The 10139-nt window shown below is 37.0% G+C and overlaps 1 long non-coding RNA gene across 1 annotated transcript; it reads left to right on the top strand.

Annotated features, from left to right (window-relative positions):
• Positions 1 to 8720: 8720 nt before the first annotated feature.
• On the top strand, positions 8721 to 9572 carry LOC145421544 (uncharacterized). Its single transcript, XR_013902927.1, has 3 exons — positions 8721 to 8879; positions 9006 to 9133; positions 9247 to 9572. It is a non-coding gene; the product is annotated as an uncharacterized LOC145421544 (long non-coding RNA).
• Positions 9573 to 10139: the final 567 nt, after the last annotated feature.

The raw sequence follows: 10139 nt of genomic DNA, 5'->3' as shown, positions 1-10139 counted from the left end.
ATAAAATAGACATGACATCACAAAAAGATGCAGGCGGCATTTTTCAGAATGAATGCATGAGGTATATTTTTTAATTCCCCCTAAAATAATTTACTTAACACAATTCAGTGGGACAGAAACAAAGTATTGATCCTATCGTGCTTGGATCAATTCAACACCAACACCATCAGTATTGCTACTATCGATATTTGGATTGTTCTACCACCGGTAACAGAAATGTTAAATCATTTTATATAATTATTACTTATACATTTACATTTGCAAGTCACGCCTCTTTTATAACTGGTAGTGCTGAAAAGAGTTTTGCTAAGGATAACACCAGTCTAAAGGTCACTTTGATGGAGGAGACATGGAATGAGGAAGAGAAGAGCTCTACATCCTAAAAATAAAATTTTAAAAAAGAAAGCTCATGCATGTCCATTTGAATGAAGGTGCAAATGAAAATGACAACAGGTGAACTGTAGAGCCAATAACAGAAGTTACAGCATACAGTGGTTTTTAGGTTTGGTTGGCTTTTTTAAAAATTGCAGTGATGAAAGGGACCTGACAGAAAGTTTGGGAACAGATCATTTAAAAAAGACACAAATGAGCACAGTTCATTATTTTACCATTTACCACTGTATGGTTTAACATTTAAAACTACCTGATGTTACCTGATACAACTTAAGCTGACTGTAAGCAAGCATTCGAAAATGATGATATAGCACAGTAAGTACTAACCTATGATGCACATACTGGTATTCAGAAATAGTGATGATTGAAAAGTTAATTTGTTAGATTTGTATAGTTTTACTAACATCTAGAACAAATAGATTCCAATTGACTCTATGGCTGATCTTCTTTGAGAACTGTCAACTGACTAAGTTTCTGGCCTTTGAAGGATTGTAAAGAAAAGCAGTCTGTGGTGGCCGTGATAAGGGAGGTGGCAGTCATGTGCCCAACAGTCTTGCAGGCACTGCCAAGTCCTCACCCTCTGCTCAGTGCAGTGCACACACAGATAATTAAACATATGTACAAACCTTTGGATTTCAAATTAGCAGACAAATAAAATACATCACAGATGTGTGTTTAAATGCTGTGTTCCTGCAGGTAGTTTGAAACTGGAAGATGTTTGATCAGATGTACCATTATTGTCCTACTGTCACCACCAGCAGGACCATTCTCTGCTCTTTGGTGTGAGGAGGAGCCAAGGTTATTACAGTTAACTACAACTAAACTAAAAACTAAAATTATATATATTTTTTAAAATTGTTAACTAAAATACAAATAAAATTTTGAATTTTGGACTGAAATGATTTAATTAATTTGGTATAAATAAATACATAAATAAAACATGTATTAAAACTTGCCTGGTGAGGCTTTGACAGATATATTTATTGAGACTTTGGACGTCTGCAACACTTTGAGTCAACTGCGTTCAAAAGGTTGTGTGTTTTTATTGTAATACCTGTACTATTTTGCCTCTGATATATTCCCTGCATACAAAAATAATCATTAAAGCCTAAAACTAAGACTCAAACTAATAGACGCTAAACTAAAGCTTAACATTTTCAAACTGTAATAACTGTGGGGGGAACAGGGGGAGCACTGCCAGAGACCTACAATATGGCCTCCAGCAGGCTACTCAGGTGCCTGATTCAAATAAACTGTCAGATACAGAATCCATGAGGGTGGCATTTAGTGCTCACAGGTCGGTGCCACCGTAAAGTACTCGACGGTGCTGGGATGGAATCCATCATCGAGAGTTTATGCTGATGCAGTGGGCCCTGGATTCCCGACAAAGGGCAATGCCTGGCCTCGTGTGACCGGAGTTTCTTGCTCTTATCCGGGGGCCAGATCGCAGGGGTAGTTGAGATGGTTCCTCCTTTCAATGTGGACCAATAACGGCTCTACTCTAAAACCCTCCCAAATGACTGAACTCTTTGCTCTCTCTCTAAGGGAAAGGCCTCAGTGTGTCAACCCTGCCAAATATTCTGGGAGATTCCCCAGGACACCGTCCACTGTCTCATCAGAAACATGCTCAGGGGCTGTCAGGCATATATGAACACAACTGAACAGGCTTGGTCTGTGATTTCAGATTTGAACTTTTGTTAAAACATTTTGCTCTGTATCAGTAAAAATTTTTAACTTTAACATTGCTTTCACCAGGCTCCTAGAAGCTGTTTTAGTGTTCCCTTCATTTTTCTGTGCAGCCTGTAAGAGAGACAATCTTACAAAATCCCAAAACGTTACAAAAGTATGCTCACTGCAGAAAATGTGCATGCAAAGGTCTTGAAATCAGCAACACTAGTGGATCAAATTGAAGAGACAATAGAAAAACAGTTCCAGAGTCAATGGGCATTAAAAATGGCAGTGTCTGAAGAAGCTGATATCTGTCACTACTGAGGGGAGTGGAAGTGTTGGTACTGATGAAAAGCCTCAAAAATATACCCAAAATCTGAGGAAGGAATCCAAAAATGTCAGTTTATGAATAATCTGTAAAAGTTTATATCAAATAATATATAGTTTTTTGTGGAATTCCATTATTCTAAAAAGAAGAACGTAAGACATGACTAAATAACTCAAGTTGAAATTTGAAATTAGTGGAGGGTTGATTTACTGCATACAGGGACCTTTGTTTTTTCTGTGATGTGAGGGTTTTAGTCTTTCTCTAAAATGTTCTTGTGTGTACAAAACGGCCGACATCAAACACACCCGATCTGGGTCATTTGACCTCAATCCACAGGATTAATCTGAAAGGAGCACAGTGACGCTTCTACATATGGTAGCACTGACTTGGCACGTGTAAAGATGACATTTAACAGCAAAAGCTCAATGAAACTTTAAAGATGCAATGAAAAACATTCCTTTTTCAATTTTTGCAGGTTTTGCATGTTCTTCTTCTAAATGTTTCGAGAGATTATCTCAAGTGATTTCATCAGTCGTCTCTTCAAGCTGCAATGAGACATTGTCAATTTCATGCCTTCGTCTATAATCAAATGATCAAAAACCAAACCTGCCAAACAGCAACATGTTACCTTTATGCAACCAGTCACATCATAATTAGTTTTGTTCAAAGTACAGATATGGCTCTATTCTGTGAACTTAACAGAATTTTTCTGTTCTGCTTTTCTTTGGGCATTTTCTCATTACATTTATTACTTTCAATTTTGGGGTCATTTTAATTCATCTTTGTGCATTTTTTCCACGGCAAATTAAATGAATCTAAAGTGCAGCTCAGGTGATCCTGGCATTTAGTTTGCTCGAGAGGGTGCTCATTATATTTTCAAAGTCCATAAGCAGCCAGAGGTCATTGGATGGGGCACTGAGAGAGAATACCTAAAAATGAGCCAAGTGCATCATTCAGTGCATTTGGTCAAATGATGGGTTATCCATTCCAGAAAATATATCAAGAGCCCCGTTACCTCTAACACTAAATTCACCCATCCATCCATCCATCTATTCATCCATCCATTCATCTACTTGTTCTCAGGTCATTTAAATGCAAGAGGATATAAAACACATGAAACACAAACCTCCGTTGTTCCTTTTCCACATGGGATTTTACATAGAATGAACACATTTAAATATGTGATCCAAAAATGGATTTGTTGATTTATAACTTACACAAGTTAATTGTTGGATGAATATCTTATTTTTCTGTGCATGAAATTAAAATTCGTAATAAGTGTGTAAAAACACGTGAAAACAAACGAAAGCACAATTTTAGATCAAATCGGAACAAAAAGGGGGGAAAGGATCGATTAAAAACGGCGTGTGTATAACTTCAGTTTGTCATTAATTCATCTAGCTTTTCACATTCTCTGTAGTTTTAAACCACAGACTGTATCTAAAAGATGGACATGCCTGCTGGATGAGCTAATAACGTTACAGATTAAAAAAAAAAAACAATGTCATTGTCAACTCGTCAACCACACTAGTGCCTTGCTCATTTCTGTCAGTGGTACGAGTCTTAAAGTCTGAGGTGTGCAAGGTGAACAGGAATGGAGACACCACAGTTCCCCGTGTAGCTCCTGAACTGCACATCACCAAATCAAACAGCCCAATCTCACACAGTGCAGTCTGTCTGTCTGGTAGTCAGTGATCCATGAGATGGTTCATCCATGTGTTTCCTGATGTTTCCTGCTGCTTCTCTCTCTTGTGTTAATTGGAGATAGTTTAGCCAGGAGCCATCACCATTCCCCTCTGAGGCCTTCCTCAAACCGCAACTGCAATTCATACTCATGCCATCAGCCATTAGCTACTACAAATACTGTCAACTTTAAAACGAGGATGTGGTCCCACCTAGTAAAATACACTTAAGAACTCAAAGAAGGTGACCTGGATCGTGCAGCTGTTACTACCTAAAATAAATAAGCATAAGCTCTCTGCAGGATGGCTGCTTCATTCATTCACCGATTTGCTCTGTATAAAAAAATGAGAAGGGTTCAGGAGATGTTTTCACCTGGAGTCTCTCCAGCACTTTGATCACATACAATGTGAGAGTAACTGATTGATAGTTTCTTAAACTCAGATGGTGTCAGCATGTTTGGTATAGGAACTAGACAGCGTGTTTTCTATAATACCAGCATCTTATCCTATTTCAGACTGTGGTAGCCAGCCGTCTGTGACTGGGGATTAGAGAGACCAGTGAGGATAGTGTAGGGTGTGTGGTGGTGGAGGAGGCAGCACAAGGCTAAACCTGTTGAAGAAATTCAATTTGTGATATAGCTACGGTAAGTATAGCAATTAAATATTTTAAACTTTTAAACTACACAACTTCATTTTAGTTAACATCTAAAACGTGCATCCATTTGTGATATACAGGCTATTGTTGCAGTCAGTGTTTCAGGAGCAACAGAACTAAAGGCTGACCGAAGTCCATGCTCATTACTCAGCTCTCCAGGGATTACACAACAACTTTAGCTCTGGGCCCTGCAGTCTGTTTTCTTACCAGAGATCACCAGATGACATGAAAACACTAATCATGGACCCTTATTTAAAGTAACATAAACATAAACTTCAATTATGGTGGTTTCAAATACAACGTTGAACCAGTGGAGACTTTAGATTTGATTCTGACTTTATGAAAAGCAAATAAACTGTCCCCAGTGCTGCACCATTCTGGCCTTATCCAAAACCTCACAAAACACTTTGTGTGTCCATTTTGAGCTAAATATTTCAGAGGCTTCAGAGGGGGAAGCTTTGAATGATCTAACAGTGGTTTTTACCAGTTTTGCTTCTTGAGCGCTTTGAAAACTATCAAAATGCTTATTTTCAAAAGTCTTTCATGTTTGGCAAAAGCTGCGAGCTATATCAAAATCATTGTTTTCTCTGTCACGTGTACAGACCTCTAGATGCCTCAATGTGTGACTGTGGATTTTGCAGAAGATTACATGCAGTTTTCTTAAACACCTACAGCGGTCCTTTGCTATAACACGGTTCACCTTTCGCGGCCTCACTGTTTCGTGGATTTTTTTGTGCAACTTTGCTTGTTTTTTGTTTTTTTTTAACAGCGCATTGTTTTCTGAGTCCTGATTGGCTGTAGACCATAGTCAATCAGTCTACTGCCATGTCTTCTGTCCAGTACAGAATGCATTCAGCTTGTCAAATGTACATAACTCTTTGATCGCTAGCAGTGTGACTCTGAAGTGCTGCACTGTATGTTTGTCAGTTTTCTCCCCAACAAACACAACAATGTCAACGAAACATTTTGCACCGTCAAAGGCGCCTGCGGTAGCTCCCAAAAGGCAGAGGAAGATGATAACCATCGCACAAAAAGTTGGACTTCTGGACATGCTAAAGGAAGGTAGAAGTTACTTTTCGGGATTATAAGGTGCATTAAGCGAAACAAAACAGTCAGATAAGTCAAACTTTACTCAGCTTCCTCTACTTTCGTACCATTGATTAACTAATGTTGAATTCTCTGGCAGCTGCTCTATTCCCATGTTCTGGACCTAAAACAGGGTTTGATCTTTGGTTTCATTCTATAATACTGGACTTATTTTTCTGCGAAGGTTTGAACTTTGAGAGTTTAAACAAGAGAGAAAAGTGTGAAAATGTTCATGCCTGTCTGAGAAAATTGTATAAAATGTGTAGTGAGAGGTTTTACAGCCTTAAAACATCTATAATAACTCTAAAAAATAAAGCTGGCTACTTCGTATATTTCACCTATCGCGGGTTATTTTTAGAACGTAACTCTCGCGATAAACGAGGGACCGCTGTACTTGTTTAAATTTACTATGTGTAAATTTAAACTGGTTTAACAGCTAATATAGGCAGAGTTTTACCATTTTGTAAGTTAACTAAGGAACACACAAATGGTTTGAGAGCATTTTTAATTCATTAATGCTTCTCTTGCACATTTTACAAGCTCATCCTATATTTTCTGTCTCAAACCCTGTAAAGTCAGGTAATGTATACATCAGACAGCCATCCCACAGACTTTTATGTAGTGTAAGTTTAAAGAAAAAGTAGGTTTCTGTCATTGCTCACACAGCAAAATCTATATCATAACTAAACCTCAGAAATCTCAGCCAAAGGAAGAATAATCAAGGCCAAGCAAATATGTGATTCTTGACTGACTCCACTGACAAATCTTACAGTTGTTTGTGTTATGCCCCCTCTAGAGGTGACCAAGAAACATCATTAAAGGCATCCATCGGCCACAAGTCCCAAGCAAACAGAAGAACAACCTGAGATAAAATGTATTTATTTTTAACAACATTTTTACAAATAGAGGAGCATAAATTGATGTCAAAGTGAGACAAGGCCAACATGACAAACAACCAGATATGTCCAAAGAAGCACTACCACGATAATCTTACCAAGAGAATTGACATAAATACACTTATTTAAATGTAAACACAAAGCACACAACTGCAGGTGTTGCTCGTTGGAACGACATTATTGAAGCAGTGTGGGATCATTTTGACAGAAAATAGAACAGCCATCTTTCAAAGGTGGGCTTTTTCAAGACATCTGGAGAACGACTCCTGAAGACTACTTTAGTACATACTGTATATAAATTATTTTTTTCTGTGCAAAACACTCATGCATGCAAAGTTACAGCGCAAATCAGAGTCCACACTTTATTTTTTAACCTGTATTAGCATTGAAAGCCTTCCTGTAACAGCTGGGTGCTGCAGTTTTTAAGAACAATAAAAGAAAGAAAAACAAAGAAAAAGGACATTTGAAGGACTATTTTTGGTCATGGATTAATACATATTTGATATTCTGGTGAGGTTTTTTTTCTGGCAGCATGATGGTGAATGTGTCATGTTCATTATAATGAAGGAGAATGTCAGCTAGTCCGTTTTGGCATGGCCTTAATCATGCATGGATAACAGAGGAGCTCTGTGGCAAAAGTTGGTTTGGGGATTTTAGTGGGTTTGGTTTATGCTGTGATAAATTGGGAATTATTGTTTATCCCCTGCTGAATTTATTTATGAATTTATAAGCTTGCTCACTTCCAAACAAATGGAAATAAAGCCTCTTTTTTATTGTATAATTATAATGAAGAGAGACAGAATAGCAACCAAAAATCCAGAACAAAAAAAAAAACCACATTAAAGAAAAGGTATAAACTGACCTGCATGTCACTGAGTGAAATCAGGAGTTTGATCCCCTACAACCCAGCCAGAATTCTGAGTTCCACGATTGGCTGTCAGGGACTTTAAACTTGGCTGAAATGGACTACAATACCATCATTAAGAAGCTTGGTGAGAAGCTAAGAGCTTCTTAATGATCAGAAAGTAGTAGGTACCACAGTCACCAAGAAAACTACTGGTAAGACGCTGTGCTTTAATGGCATTCCAGTAGCTACATGCTAGCAGTTGCTAAAAGTTTAGATGTTTGTTATCTTCTCACTGCGTTAATATGAACCTAAAACATTTTAACTTTGTATTTCTTCTAAATGCTGTCTAAATAATATCATTGTCACATGTCAAATCGCACAGTTTGAACAACTAAATTGCCGTTTATCAGTAAGCTAATAATCGCTAATTAGCTTACATAAGCGAACATACTTTCAGAAAAAGTGGGTAACATTACCATAAAGTTAACTTTACTGGTTTATATTATTTTAAGCAAATACCAAAGGCATACACTACTTTAGAGTTTTGCTCATTATTTAGTAAGAAATATGTATTTTGTGTAAATTAACTGATAGCAATGTTAATGACATGTTAAGTAATATTAAGTAATGTTTCTATTTTATAGAAAGGTTTAAGAGTACGCAAAAACCAAATCTCTGAGAGATGCAACCAGAAGACGGATGAGAAACATACTTGAGGCTGAGATGACAGAATGACATGGGTAAGAATCAAAAATGTAAGATATAAAGAAACATTTTAAACATTGTATTATTTTTAATTGTGATGTTTAATGCCAATTATTGAATTTATACACTAGGACATCTCCCCCTAAAAGCGTAAGAGTGATGTATGCGCAGGGCATTGTTGCTCTGTCTCCATATCTGGAAGACCCATATTCACAACATGGATATGTAAGTAAAGGGAACTTTTCAACATTAAATACATAATTGCCCTCAGAAATGTTGATAACATAGTCCTTCTTCATTTATTTAATTACATAGAAACATTACTACGATCCAGAGAACAGTTCAGGATACATTGCATGGCGGTTGAAGACCATTCAACGAAAAGCTGTGGAGGAAAGAAGCGTCTCAGTTTGCAAATCTCCCAAAAGTAAGTTCACTTATCATTTAAATGATACTGATGTACTGATAGAACAAGATTTCCGACTCCTGTTTTGTGAGGTCACTGGGAGCAAATTCTTGGAGAGGTGGCTCACCAATCTCAAAGCAAAGGTTGTAAAGAAAAGTCATGGACTTGTCCCCACCTCAGAGCTCTTGGAGTTAATGTGCAATGCTGAGTCAGGTACTGAAGTTGAGAATGGTATGATTGTGACTGTTTTTATTTGCCATTGTTGGTTATATAGGTAATTCTGTCAATTCAATGTATTTTTAATAATTCTTTAATAATTCTTTATTTATTCGTCTGTAGGCTGGGACAGTGACTTGTCTACTATCTTGCTGCTGCTACATCTGCTACCACCATCTGCACAAGGGCGAAAGAGACCAGGAAAGATGTCTGCATCTCAAGCTGTCAATAACCTCATCAAATTCCCAAAGGTATGTTGTTTGAAATATACTTTCCATCACCTCTATTTTCATGGACAGTGAGTTGAGCTAATCTACTGTCAGAGGATAGTCACTTAATACTGTTGTTTAATGTGTTGTTGTAGGCTGGAACCAGTGTACAGCAGCATCTAGACAACATCACCCGAAGCAGTCAGCCCTACCTTCTTACTCAGGGATCCACAAGAAGCAGCATTCACACCTTCATTGTGATTGAGAAGCATGCACTTCCATGTAATGCGACAGGTTCTGTAGGAGCCCTTGATGAACTCTTTAGGGCCCATTATGTCTTTGGTACATCATACAGTTCATCCCTGACGAACTTTTTTACTTTTCTGCAACTACGACATTGGGGAAATGTCATATTGCTTTCTCTAGTGAGCATCATAGAACTGTGAATTGTAAAGGTTTGTTACGTTAATTAAATGACACTGAAATGAGAAACATAATAAATGCTGTTACTTTAACCTGTATATTTATTATTTCCATAATGTAGGATAGATCACAGTTATTTAGTAATATAGCATCATAAGATGAATATGAAAAAAATCACACTACAGAGAAATAAAAATGATATATACACATCAGAGTGTTATTATTAAACTAAATTTGGAGTAAAAATAGCTCTATAAAGTGTAATCAAATTACTCTGAACAGTGTGAATAACCCTCAGTGTTAAATATTTTTACACATTTTGTTGTTAATTTTGACACTAAATTGAGTATAATTAACACTGAAAAGTTAACACTGGCCATAGAGTAAATTTAACTGTAATTTTGAGTGGGACCAAATGTTATCTGAAGCAGAGTTAAAATTAACTCCCTAAGTGTAAAATTTACACTTGGTTTTTTACTGTGTATGTGACGCAGAAAAGAAAATGCTGCAGTTATGCTATTTAAGCTCTGAGCATGAACATTAATAGTGGAATACATCATAATACACTGAACTGATTCTTTTCACAACTTTTTAAAGAGAGAAAAAGAAAATCACCAGATTTACT

This window comes from Astatotilapia calliptera, chromosome 17 (assembly GCF_964374335.1).
Source record: "Astatotilapia calliptera chromosome 17, fAstCal68.1, whole genome shotgun sequence".
NCBI classification, from domain to species: domain Eukaryota; kingdom Metazoa; phylum Chordata; class Actinopteri; order Cichliformes; family Cichlidae; genus Astatotilapia; species Astatotilapia calliptera.
This window is presented reverse-complemented; position numbering and strand designations above follow the sequence as displayed.